Source organism: Melopsittacus undulatus, chromosome 4 (genome assembly GCF_012275295.1).
Source record: "Melopsittacus undulatus isolate bMelUnd1 chromosome 4, bMelUnd1.mat.Z, whole genome shotgun sequence".
In the NCBI taxonomy this organism is placed as follows: Eukaryota; Metazoa; Chordata; class Aves; order Psittaciformes; family Psittaculidae; genus Melopsittacus; species Melopsittacus undulatus.
The window spans coordinates 37266652-37278764 of NC_047530.1; positions in this window are offsets into that span (position 1 = coordinate 37266652).

A 12113-nucleotide genomic window follows, 5' to 3' on the forward strand; every position below is an offset into this window, starting at 1 on the left:
TAATGTTGGCCTTTACTTGCAACCCTTTGTCTTTTCGGAATGTGCTCATTTCCTTTTTGTAATCTGAATGAAGAATTTGCTAACAGTGTTTGCCACTTTTTTTTTAGGTTTTGTCTCTTTCTTGGTTAATGAACAGCACTGTGAAAAAAAAAAAAACAACACTAAAACCCAACCAACCAAACAGCTAAATTAAGAAGTGTAATTTCTGGGATTTTTTTCTTCTTCTTTCATGTTAGCATCTTTATTTCACTTTGCTTTACAGTTATTGGCTTCTTAACTAAATTGAGCTATCTGCATTCTAGTTCACTAAGCTGTAATAGCAGAGAAAGAACGGATACGCACAGCTTGAGACAAAAAGAAAACCTCAGCTACTAAGGCTGTATTTCTCCTTTCTTGATTTCTCTGACTGTTGTAATTATAAAAATTCAAGTTATTGATTTCTGGGTTTTGTAAATGATTGAAAGAAGCTGTTGTAGTAACTCATAGCTTTCATTTAAGTTTTGCAAAATGTGCAGGAAATGTAGCTGCACTATTTAGATGATTTTTCCCAGTAAATTCATTCAGAAATAACAGACTGATAGGTATAGTACTTATCCTAAACAGAGGGAACATGGATTCCTTTACTGTTTTACCACAGAAGAATGGTGTACTCTTGCAAAAAATTCACCTCATCTCAGTTTCACCCTCTGAAAGACAGATTTTGCTACTCTATTCCCTAAAAACGGCAGATCAGAATGCTTCTAGAAGTTATTGTATTGGCAATGACAGACAGCGTTAGACTGTCAATGCTAAATCTAAAGACACCAGACAAAAGAAATGTTAGAATCAGACACCTTTCTTGTATTGTCTTTGCATTCTCTGCAGGAGAAATACAAATGTGAAAACCTCTACAACTGGGGAAATCCAGTCTTCAATTTTAATAACAGTGGTGAGAAATATTTCTAAAATATAACAAACCCACATTTTATTCCCACTGTGAATATAAAAATGATACCTTTTATTGATTTATTTATTCAGGTTTTTTAGTTGAAGCTGAACGCCTCTTCCAGAGAGAGCAGGAATTACAAGCAACTCTCAGAGTGCCCTCATTTCCATGAAGCTTTCAGACCACCTTCTTTTTCCTTTAGTATCCCTAGAACATAGGCTATTCTGACAGATTGTCTCACAGATCTGGGGAGAAACAATATCAGTTCTGTTATATGCATTTAAAAAAGTACTGTTTCAGTAAGTCCAATATTCATATAAAGTCTACAATTTCTGAAGACAGTGCTCTCATTAGAAGCTCTCAGACTTTTTCCAGCTCTTAGTGATTCAGCCCACATATACTGACATGGGATGGAAGATTATGCTTCCAGGGTCTGCAGGAGCCAGCTAACCCTGAAAGACCTCTTTTCAGGTAGGATGGATCTGGGTGATGGGGTTTACTCTCCTGCCTTTTCAGTGTTCACCAAATTGATAAAGAAGGGAAAGGGAATGTGAGAAAGTGGGATTTTTCAGTCATGGAGAAAGGGAGTTGAGACATGACATACAAGATTTGAGGCTAGGAATGGGGGAGCAAAGAGGGTTATGAGTGAGTGGAGGTAGTAGGTGATTCTCAGAGCCAGGTAGCTTACAGGAATGATTGATCAGATCAGGCAGGGGAGACTGTGTCTCACAAGGCACCAGTAACCCTGGCACTGCCACTGAGGACAAATTTGAGAAGTTAGTGGTAGGGATGAGGTGAGAAGAACCCAAAATGTTTATATAAATATTTCAGTCAAAGTGTCTGGTGGAGAATGGTGCCTGCTTAGTGGAGGTAAGTGCACTAAGCAAGATCTAAGGAGATAGAAGGCCAAAGAAGAGGCAGGGATGAGCTGGATAAAAGCTGAGGGAAGCTGAAGAGTGAAGGTTGTGTAGAGTAGATGAGGACTTGAACAGATTGGAAGTGCTGAGAGAAAGTCATCATAGAAAGACAATAAATCCCTGCTAGTCTTCTGCTATGTTTAATCATGCCTCGTAAGCCATTTTTTTCCCCTCCAACACACCTTTTCCTTTATATTTCTCAGGTCTAAGCCCACAACAACCAGTTATAATATGCACACAGGAGAAGAGGAAGCTTGGGTCTAGCTACTGTTCCAAAGCTACTGTCTCATTTAATAAAATCATTCTCATCTGAAAGTATTTCTGTTGTCAATTGCACAGATTTTTGTGGAATCTCTGTCTCACAAGAAAGATTTCTGCTAAGGGTACTGGAAGTTGCAATGAGGATGGGGAAATCATCAGTATGCTGCTTAGAAGATTTGTATTCAAAAGGTTCTGACATCCACGGGGATTTCTGTCTCTAAAGTTAGAGTAGATCAAAACAATTTCATAATTCAACTTGATATTTTTGCCTGATGAGTGTATATTTTCCTTATCTGCAAATGTCATCTACCCATTAACTTCAGAAGAACACAGCATATTTCTGCTTTCTAGTTGATGGCATTTGTACAACATATTATGTGATAATTATTTAGTGATCTACATTGTTTATGTAGAATGGATTAGTAAATCACATAGTTGTGTTTAGTGTGGAACACTTGTGCCTATTTTAATTGCTTCTCCTCATTTTTAATTACATCTCTTTTCTGGATTTTCATGGCAGTTATGAGTGGTGTATTAAAATACAGACTCAGGTCAGTGAGGATACTGAGACTTAGACCAAGAGTGAGACCAAGACTAAACTTTATTACAATCAAGCCCTTTCATCCCCTTGTTCAGTACTTTCCCAATCTGCATGAGTGCAGCATGTTCAGTCTCATTGGCTTCTTTAAAAATTCCCAGGTAAATAGTCCAGTCACAACGCTGATCAAGCACTGTTCTCACGAGGACAGTTTCACCTTCTTGCTTCACTTCTTCTCACATCCCCCACGTACTCTGACCTTCAACTGAAACTTTTTTACAACATCCTGGCTTATCACCCCATGGCTTGCTTGTTTACAAAGCCTCATAGCTTGTTCCCAGAGTGTTTCTCATGCAAATCCTATCACCTTTACCTCCCACAGTTATGTATTCATCTTGTTCCTCTCTGTCTCATTTTCTCTTAGTACAATAAAAATGTTTTTCTTTGAAGTTGTTTAATGAGTCTAAAAATCACTGCTTGTCACTGTTCCACAATCACACAGTTTGCAATGTGTGGCTATGGTTTGCAGATGTTGCTGAACATAAGCAGTCCATATTTTGGAAATGTTACTTTTACAGATGGCAACATCACATCCATTGGGTGTCAAAACTGATTTTTCACTTTCTTGGATTTAAGCTATCTTGTAATTTTTTGGTTTTAGATCTTATCCTTTTCATATGATTCTGTCTCTAACTAAATCTTTGGAGGTTTACAGTTTATATTCATATGACTTTTTTCTTGTTCTGGGTATTTTCATTTGGTATGTTAATATAATTTTATATTTTATTCATGAATCACAATCCCTACTAGCAAAAGAATCATGGTAAGATTATGACAACCCTTTTTTTGATAGTTTTGTTCCTATTTATTTTAAACAGTAGCATTCATTTAGTAGATTTTATCAATGATTCTACATATTTACTAATTCTTATTTCCATTGTAAAAATTGATCAAACCAAAATATCTTCTTACCTTATTGTGTAGGTATTTGTGTGACACTACAAAAGGACAAAAATACAAGGAAAGGTGAGAACTATGAGGACAATGAGAACACATAAACAAATCTGATGCTGTGAGAGACAGGAAGCCAAGGAAATAATTCCGAGAGAAAGGTACTGGTTTATAGTAAATGATGTTTTGATTCGACTGAGAAAGAGCTGTGAAATGCAAAGCCAAAAAGAAAAGGTGTTTGAAGTTTCAAGATGTGGGGAAGAGTTTCACAGGATGATTTTTTTTTTCTTTTAGTTGTATACAAATAATACACTTGATACTGGCACGGAAGTGGTATGCTCAGAAACCCAGAATGACATATCTTTTTCCAGTAATGCTTAAAGCTGCTCTTGAATAGCTTGATTTTCTAATTTTAGTGTAATTGTCTCAGGTATTGCTTCTTCAGCTCATTCTCTGCTGCCTTTTATGTCAAGTTAGTGAGTGCACTGAGAAGTACCATAAGGATAAGCCATGAAGAATTTCCCCTACTCTTGACTGAAATTCTACAAAAGTGGAATCACACACTCTTCCTGCACAATTGTGGAGCAGACAGCTCTCCAAACATCAAGTCATTTTATGTCTTTGATGTAAACACATTACAAATGAGTCTGCAAACTCTTTTTGTGTTCTATATCCTTCCTGACTTTTTGAAAAACTGGCACAGAGGGAATTGTATAAGAAATCAAGAAGTGCAGGAGGCTAGTTATATACTTTCAGGTTTCACCAGGTTGCGATGTCACTTTGCTGTTTAGAACTGGTGTTAAAGGCTGGTCCACAGCCAAAGTCTGGTCCACAGCCAAATTCTTATGGTAGAATTTGTGAATAGTGAAGTGTGCTATGCTAACTCATTTCAGAAGGACAAGAATCTAGAAACATTTAAGATCATTAATGTCTAGTAGGTGATTTAAAGGAAAAAAAAATAAGTGATGTAAAAGGAGATTATGGAAAGAATTAGTAGAAATTAGACAGGTAAAAAGAGAAATTGAAGTGGAGCAGAGAGATTTCATTGCTGCTCTTTGAGACCTTTTTCTCAGAATAATATCAAAATGTTTTTTACCCTATAAACCAGGGTGGGTAGGGATACTTAATGAAATTTTGTAATTTTTTTTTTGTAACTTATCAAAGCTGCTTGGGAATCTCTAGTAGTTTGTTTGGATCAAGGAGAAATTAGTTGGTGGGGTTTTATATTGTATCACTGTCACAAAAATCTATGCAATAAGTATCTTGCTTGGCAACAGAAGTTCTACAACTGGAAAAATTTAAGCAAACCAAGATGAAATGTATTTGCAAAACAGCTAAAGAAAGCCATGCAATACTATTTACTATATTTTCCCCAGATACAGTGTATTCACAATAGATTATAATTTAGGTGAGAAAAGCCTATGGAAAGCTCATTGCTGACAGGCAGAAATTAGAAATAATAGCTTGAAGAGTACAGAACTATAAATAGAATCATAGAATGGTTAGGGTTGGGAAGGACCTTAAGGTTATCTAGTTCCAAACTCCCTGCCATGGGCAGAGACACCTCATACTAGACCATGTCCAGCCTGGCCTTGAACACTGCCAGGGATGGAGCATTTGTCATTTCTTTGAGCAGCCTGTTCTGGTGCCTCACCACCCACACAGTAAAGAACTTCTTCCTTGTGTCTAACCTGAACTTCCCCTGTTTAAGTTTAAACCCCTTACCCCTTGTCCTATCTCTACACTCCCTGATGAAGAGTCCCTCTCCATTGTGGGGAGTGAAGTCAATAAGATTTTAATGAAAAACAGTTTGGGAATGAGCCCTGAGGCCTTGGTGCTTGACAAGTGCTGGGGCAATGAGTTGGAAAGTTGAAGGACAGGAAAGGTAAACAAGCAAGCCTTGGGAGGATGGGCCAGGATGTAATTGTGGCAGGAATCTCAGTTGGAGGCCAGAGGATTTGGGGGTGATGAGAGGGTATGCAACATTGTGATTGGACTGTTTACCTAGAGGGCTTCACAGCAGCCAATGAATGAATGTTGTATGTATGCGCAAGTTAGAAAGTACGGAACAAGGGGATAAAAAGGACTTGGTTATAACAAAGTTGGATTTGAGTCTCCTCATCATCTTGAGTTCGTGTCGTGAAATGTCACACTCTATCACCCTTATAGGCCCCATTCAGATACTGGAGGGCTGCTTTGAGGTCTCCACGCAGCTTCTCTTCTCCAGGCTGAATAGCCCCAGATTTCTCAACCTGTCTTCACATGGGAGATGCTTCAGCCTCCTTATCATACTCAAGGCCCTCCTCTGGACTTATTCCAACAGTTCCATGTTCTTTTTATGTTGAGGACACCAGAATGGCACACAATACTCCAAGTGAGGTCTCACGAGAGCAGAGGGGCAGGATCACCTCCTTCAACGTACTAGTCACACTTCTTTGGATGCATCCCACCACACGGTTGGCTTTCTGGGCTATGAGCACACACTGAAGCCAGCTCATGTCAAGTTTCTTATCAGCCAACACCCACAACTTCTCCTCAGGGATGCTCTGAATAATTTCTCCACTTAACCTGTAGCTGTGCCTGGGATTGCTCCAACCCAGGTGTAGGACCTTGCACTTCATTGTGTTGAACTTCATGAGGTTGGCACTGGCCACTTTTCAGGCATGTCAAGGTCCCTCTGCATGGCATTCCTTCCCTCCAGTGTATCAGCTGAACCATACAGCTTGGTGTCATCTGCAAACTTGCTGAGGGCGCACTCAATCCCACTGTCCATGTCACTGACAAAGATTGGTCCCAACACTGAGCCCTGAGGGACACCACTTGTTACCGGTCTCCAGCTGGACATCGAGCCATTGACCATAACTCTGTGTGTGGCCATCCGGACAGTTCTTTATCCACCGAGTGGTCCACCCATCAAATTTATGACTGTCCAATTTAGAGACAAGGATGTCATGCAGAAGAGTGTTGAACGCTTTGCACAAGTCCAGGTAGATGACATCAACTGCTCTACCTCTCTCCATCAGTTCCATAGCCCCATCATAGACAGCCACCAAATTAGTCAGGCAGGATTTCCCCTTAGCAAAGCCGTGCTGGCTGTCACCGACCACCTCATTGTTTTTCATGTACCTTAGCATGCCTTCCAGGAGAATCTGTTCCATTTTCCTGTGAGGCACAGAGGTGAAACTGACTGGTCTGTAGTTTCCCCAGTCTTCCATTTTCTCCTTTTTGAAAATCGGGGTTATATTACCCTTTTTCTAGTTGTTGTGAACTTCATGTGACTGCCATGACTTTTCAAATACAATGGGCAGTGGCTTAGCAACTTCATTTGCCAGCTCCTTCAGGACCCAATGATGGATTTCATCAGGTCCCAGAATGTTTATATATAATGAGTCTTCAACGTCTCTCTTCATGCTTTTTTTTTAATTTAATCCAGGTTTTTATAGCATTCATACTTTTTTTTATTATTATTCACATACTGGTTTATTCAATAATCAACACATATCAGAAAGAATATAAAGACTGGTTAATAATTTGAATCAGAAAGGTCTTCCTCTTTTTATGAAATGAAGAAAAGTGATCTTCTGATCCTTATGCGGTTTATATTCCAAGGCATAGTCAGTATTGTCAAACTGAACCTTTGAGCATCAGACCAACAGCTTGCAATCAGGCAAGGGAAAGGCAGGTAGCACTTATTTCAAAATAATGAAAGTGCTCTGACAGTACAGCTGTGGAAAAAGGAGGTTTCAGAAGCACACACAAAGCCAATCAGTGCTGAATTTCAACAGGGAAAAGCTACTCTGAAAAGAGCTTTTGCAAAGGAGAAAATTATCTTGTTCTTAGATCTCATATCTAACTAAAGATTAATTCAAAAACTTGGATCTAAGTAATCTTAAATTACTTTGGCTCTATAGAAATCAAAATCCACCATTTGGAATTCTGCCAAACTGAATGATGAATGTTAATTGTCACATGAATCTTTACTTCTCCACAATAGCAATGAAGCCTTGGGGAAAAAAATAATTTGTATGTATGTAGGAGGAAGAAGGGAAAAAATTATTGTCATGGGTTGAGCAGTAGCAGTCATTTTTTCTCCTTCTTGTAGCTGGTGCAGTGCTGTGTTTTGACTTCTGGGCTGGGAACAGTTGCTTGATAGTGAGCATGTTTTGAGTGTGTTTTTGTTCAGGGCCTTTTCTGAGCACGTGCTCTGCTGGGGAGGAGGGGAGTCCGGGAGGAAGGAGAGACAGGACACCTGACCCAGGCTAGCCAATGAGGTATTCCATACCATAGCACGTGATGCCCAGGATGCAACTGGGAGAGGGAGCTGGAAGGGTGGAGCTCTGGGGGGAAATGGAGGAGGTAGCACGCGGTGCTCGGCCGGGCAGGATGGGGTGAGTTATGGGTCGGTGGCTGGTGGGGTGTTGTATTCTTTTCGCTTGTTATTGGCTGTATCATTATTATTTGTAGTAGTAATGGCAGTAGTGATTTGTGTTGTGCCTTAGCAATTAAATCGTTCTTATCTCAACCCGTGGGGGCTACATTGTTTGGATTCTCCTTCCTAACTCTCCGGGAGTTGTGGGACCAAGGTGGGGAGTGAGTGAGAGTACTGTGAGGATTTGGTTTAAACCACGACAATTATGTATGCCATAGAGTGCTCACCAGTTCTTAAAAGAAAGTGAACATACTTTTAATGATTCAGCTTCCAAAATTAATTTCTGTCTCCAGATCATATGCTAATATTTTCTGATTTTAGATGTGATACTCTTGCTTATTAGAATTCAAGGATTTCCTTCACACAAAGTTAATATGCTATTAAACACGGATTCCTAGACATTGAATGAACACAAAGTAACCACTAAAGACCTTATAGTTTTGCAAGGATGCATTACCTTGCAATATGTTATAATTTTGGAACACAATCATGTAACACTAAATCAACATAATCAAGCATGCTGGTAGCCAATAAAATATGTTCCATTTTTCCCCATCTTAAGCCTTGTCTGAATATGTTGCCAGGATATGTAAGATATTGTTTAATCTCACAGGGTAGAGAAAAACCTACAATTCAGATGTAGGTTTTCAAGAGGAGTACTGACAGTCCAGCTACCCTTCCCCATCCTCTCCTACTCAGTCCACACTTTATGAGGAAAGCGTGAGAGAGACGAAACTGCTGAATACTTCCAAAGACATTTTTAGGTGCCTAATCTCTGGGGAGTATTTGGATGCTAAACAGATGGAGGTGTTCACTCATAGCCCTGATTTAGAAGTGTAATCTCTGGAAATGGCTGGGTTGCTGATATTTTTTCACTTGTTCTTTGGTTTTGCTGTTTGCTAGCAGTATTTCTCCATGCTCAGTATGCTGCTTCTTTGGCTTGTCCTTATGGGGTACTGACTAGGGTGCTTGGACACTGGGATTTTGCTTCTCAGTGAAGGAATGAGCACTGGAAACCTGAGTGCTGCAGCCCCAGCAGAAATGATCTTAAAAGTTAACATGGAATGGTCCTTCCCTAACACATCCCTCCTGCTGAGAGATGAGGTCAAATAGAATCATAGAATCATAGAACAGTTAGGGTTGGAAAGGACCTTAGGGATGTATGAACATCTGCTCTAACAGCAAGGTGCCTGTATCTTTTATGAGATCTGGCTTCAACAGTATCAAGTAGAAACTTTCTCTAGTGGGTGTGAATCCTATCAATGCTTAATCAAAGTAATGCGGTCTTAAAATATTTTTCTACTATTAGGACCAAGATGTAATGGAATCAGTAACACCCAGGGAAAATATATTAAATGTGATTTCCTTTATGATGGGATAATGACTACAATGTCACAAGAAAATAGTCATCTGCAAAGTGGACAGCTAATCAGTTGTACTGTATAATGTATTTGCCTATTACATATGATTTCTGTACTGAAAAGTTTTCAGATCCATAACTGGAATACAAATGCATTGTGTTAAAGAAACTGGCTATTTTCATAAGATATATGTGTAATACACAGTGGGCCAAGATTAATAACCTAAACCCCAGAACTTAAAAGATAAGCTTCTATTTAATTGCTAATTAGGTGTTATGAAAAAAAACAGGTGAGAACTTCCAGCCTTGAATAAAAGCTTATTGTTGCTGTCTCCACAAGCAATTAGGATATAAAATGCTCCTTTGAGATATTGCTTCTGTTAAATAAGCGTGAGGAGCAAAGTCACAATAACAGGGGTTAGAATAGCTGTGTATTAAATGTTGCTGTGAATGTGGATTCTGAATTTTCTTCCATCTTAGCTTGACTTCCAAGGAAAATTAGGTTTATAGGATGGCACTGAATCTGTCCTGGTGTCTACAAATCTGTCATTCTGTGTCTCGAATAATGCTCAAACCTGCCAGCCACTTTCAAACAAACATCTGGGCAGAGGTGTAGAAGGCTCAGAAATACTCTGTTCCTCCAAACTGCAGGAAAATAGGCTACTGAGAGCAGGAGGAAGAGTCAAACTGGCATCCCACTACTGGGGACCCCACCAAGTGAGATAAATTATATTACTAGAAATGAAAGATTCCCCAGGAGAGAACACACCAGTCATAGGAAAGCTTACAGCAGAAATGCTCTAAGAAACTGCACTTTACTAGACGTTAAATAATCCAAGCAAATCTCACATAAACTGAGACTTAATCATTTCTATTCTTAGAATTATATGTTTAGATATCAAACTGTGACTGTAACAACAAACCAATGAGGGTTGTTTATCCCGCAGCACATTCCTACTCTATTCTCCACAGGCAGGGGAAAGGAAGTGTTAAGATTTGTTTGAGTGTGTGAGGTTGGATTGGCTTCTGTCCTTACATTTAACTGGCTTTTTAATCAGTGAAACTGATTCACTATAAACAACAGGAGATATACAGTGATCCACAGAAAAGTTTATTCAAGCAGAGCTGATCAGCAGATAGCAGATGCCTTCAAAATATTTGTAAGAATCCAGCAGAGAGATCATTAAGTCTGTCTGAGAAATAAATATATAGTATAAATTATATATGCTATATTATATGATATATAGTTATGTAAATAATTCATATAATAAGATATATTAAATATACTAATCCTAAAATAACTACAGTACATATCATTACCAATATTAATAATACTAATATATAATGCTAAAGTAATTTATATAATTATATATTATATATACTATATTATGCTATAGTATGAATTGCTGAGGTGAGCAGCTCTAGAAAGGACGCCTTCAACACCGGTGCAAGGGGAAGCTCAGCGTCCAGGAGCCTCAACTCAGAGTGGCGAGAGCCACCGAGGGAGCCTCAAGCGCTCGACAGGCCTTGCCCAGGAGCCGGCAGCTCAGCTGAGGCGAGCAGGGACTCACAGGGGCGGAGCCAGGAGGAGCGGCACCAGCCCTGACTGGGTAAAAACCTGCCCCAGGAGGCGCAAGCGGCCAAGGCGGGTCGAGGCAGTTTGGAAGGGCAGACAGGGTGTGTCGAGGCAGTTCGCTCTGCAGTTTGCGCGGGCAGGCGAGCTTAGCACTCCCTTTATGGCCAGTGTTATAAATTGAGACCACAACGGATCATAATCCAATTAGGATTTTATTAATTATAGCAAGTAGAATATGAGCAAAGACAGCGCTGGACGGCAGGGGAGTCTGCGCTCCGCCTACTGCCGTACTGAGCAGTTCAAAAAGCCCTCCCTTATACATCTTTTACTTCCGTGTTCATGACGTAGTTGAGGTACTCTGCGCATGCTTCAGCTGTTGCTAGGGGGTCGACCTCTGCCTCCCGGTGGTCGGTGAGGCCGAAGTAAGAAGTCTTCCTCCTTTGTTCCATAGTTGACCCTTCATTTATGTCCTTATATGGAGTGGTTTGTCTTATTTCTGCCAGTTCCTGGAACATCTTGCAAGCCAGTTTCTGTAACACCTTGTGGTCATCTTATGTTTGCATAAACGGTTTCTGGTTTAATTGGTGTAAGCGATTGTGGTTTATCTTATCTTGCATAAACTGTGTCCGTTAACTGTGTGCATAAGCAATTTCATATCTTTTGTTGTCTAACCTTTATATTGGGCTTAACATATATATATACCTAACATATATCTTAATAAACAATACCTTATTCTTTAGTTTTTCACAGCCAGGGCCCAGTCTATGCTGGCTGTGGGCAGTGTAGGCACCCAGACAGAGCCGGTAAGAGGGGAGGCTGCGGTGCAGAGCTCTGAGTGTGGAGAGTGCCTGCACTGGTCTGGTGAGGGGAGGGTGCACAATGGGCAGGGCTGCACTCGGTGCTCCCTGGTGCAGGCCCTCCTGCAGCAGGTGGCTGAGCTGCAGGACGCTGTCAATAGGCTGCAAGATGTCAGGGAAGCTGAGAGGAAGCAGGACTGCTTGCTCCAGACCCAAACTGTGAAGGGGCCTGAAGCGTCTGCTGTAGCTCATGGATGAAAGAAGGAGGCTGCTAACCCAGGAAGAGGAAAACAGTAATAAAAAAAAAACAACAAAAAAAGGGAGAAGAGGACAATTAAAAGCAAGGGGCTTCCTCCTAA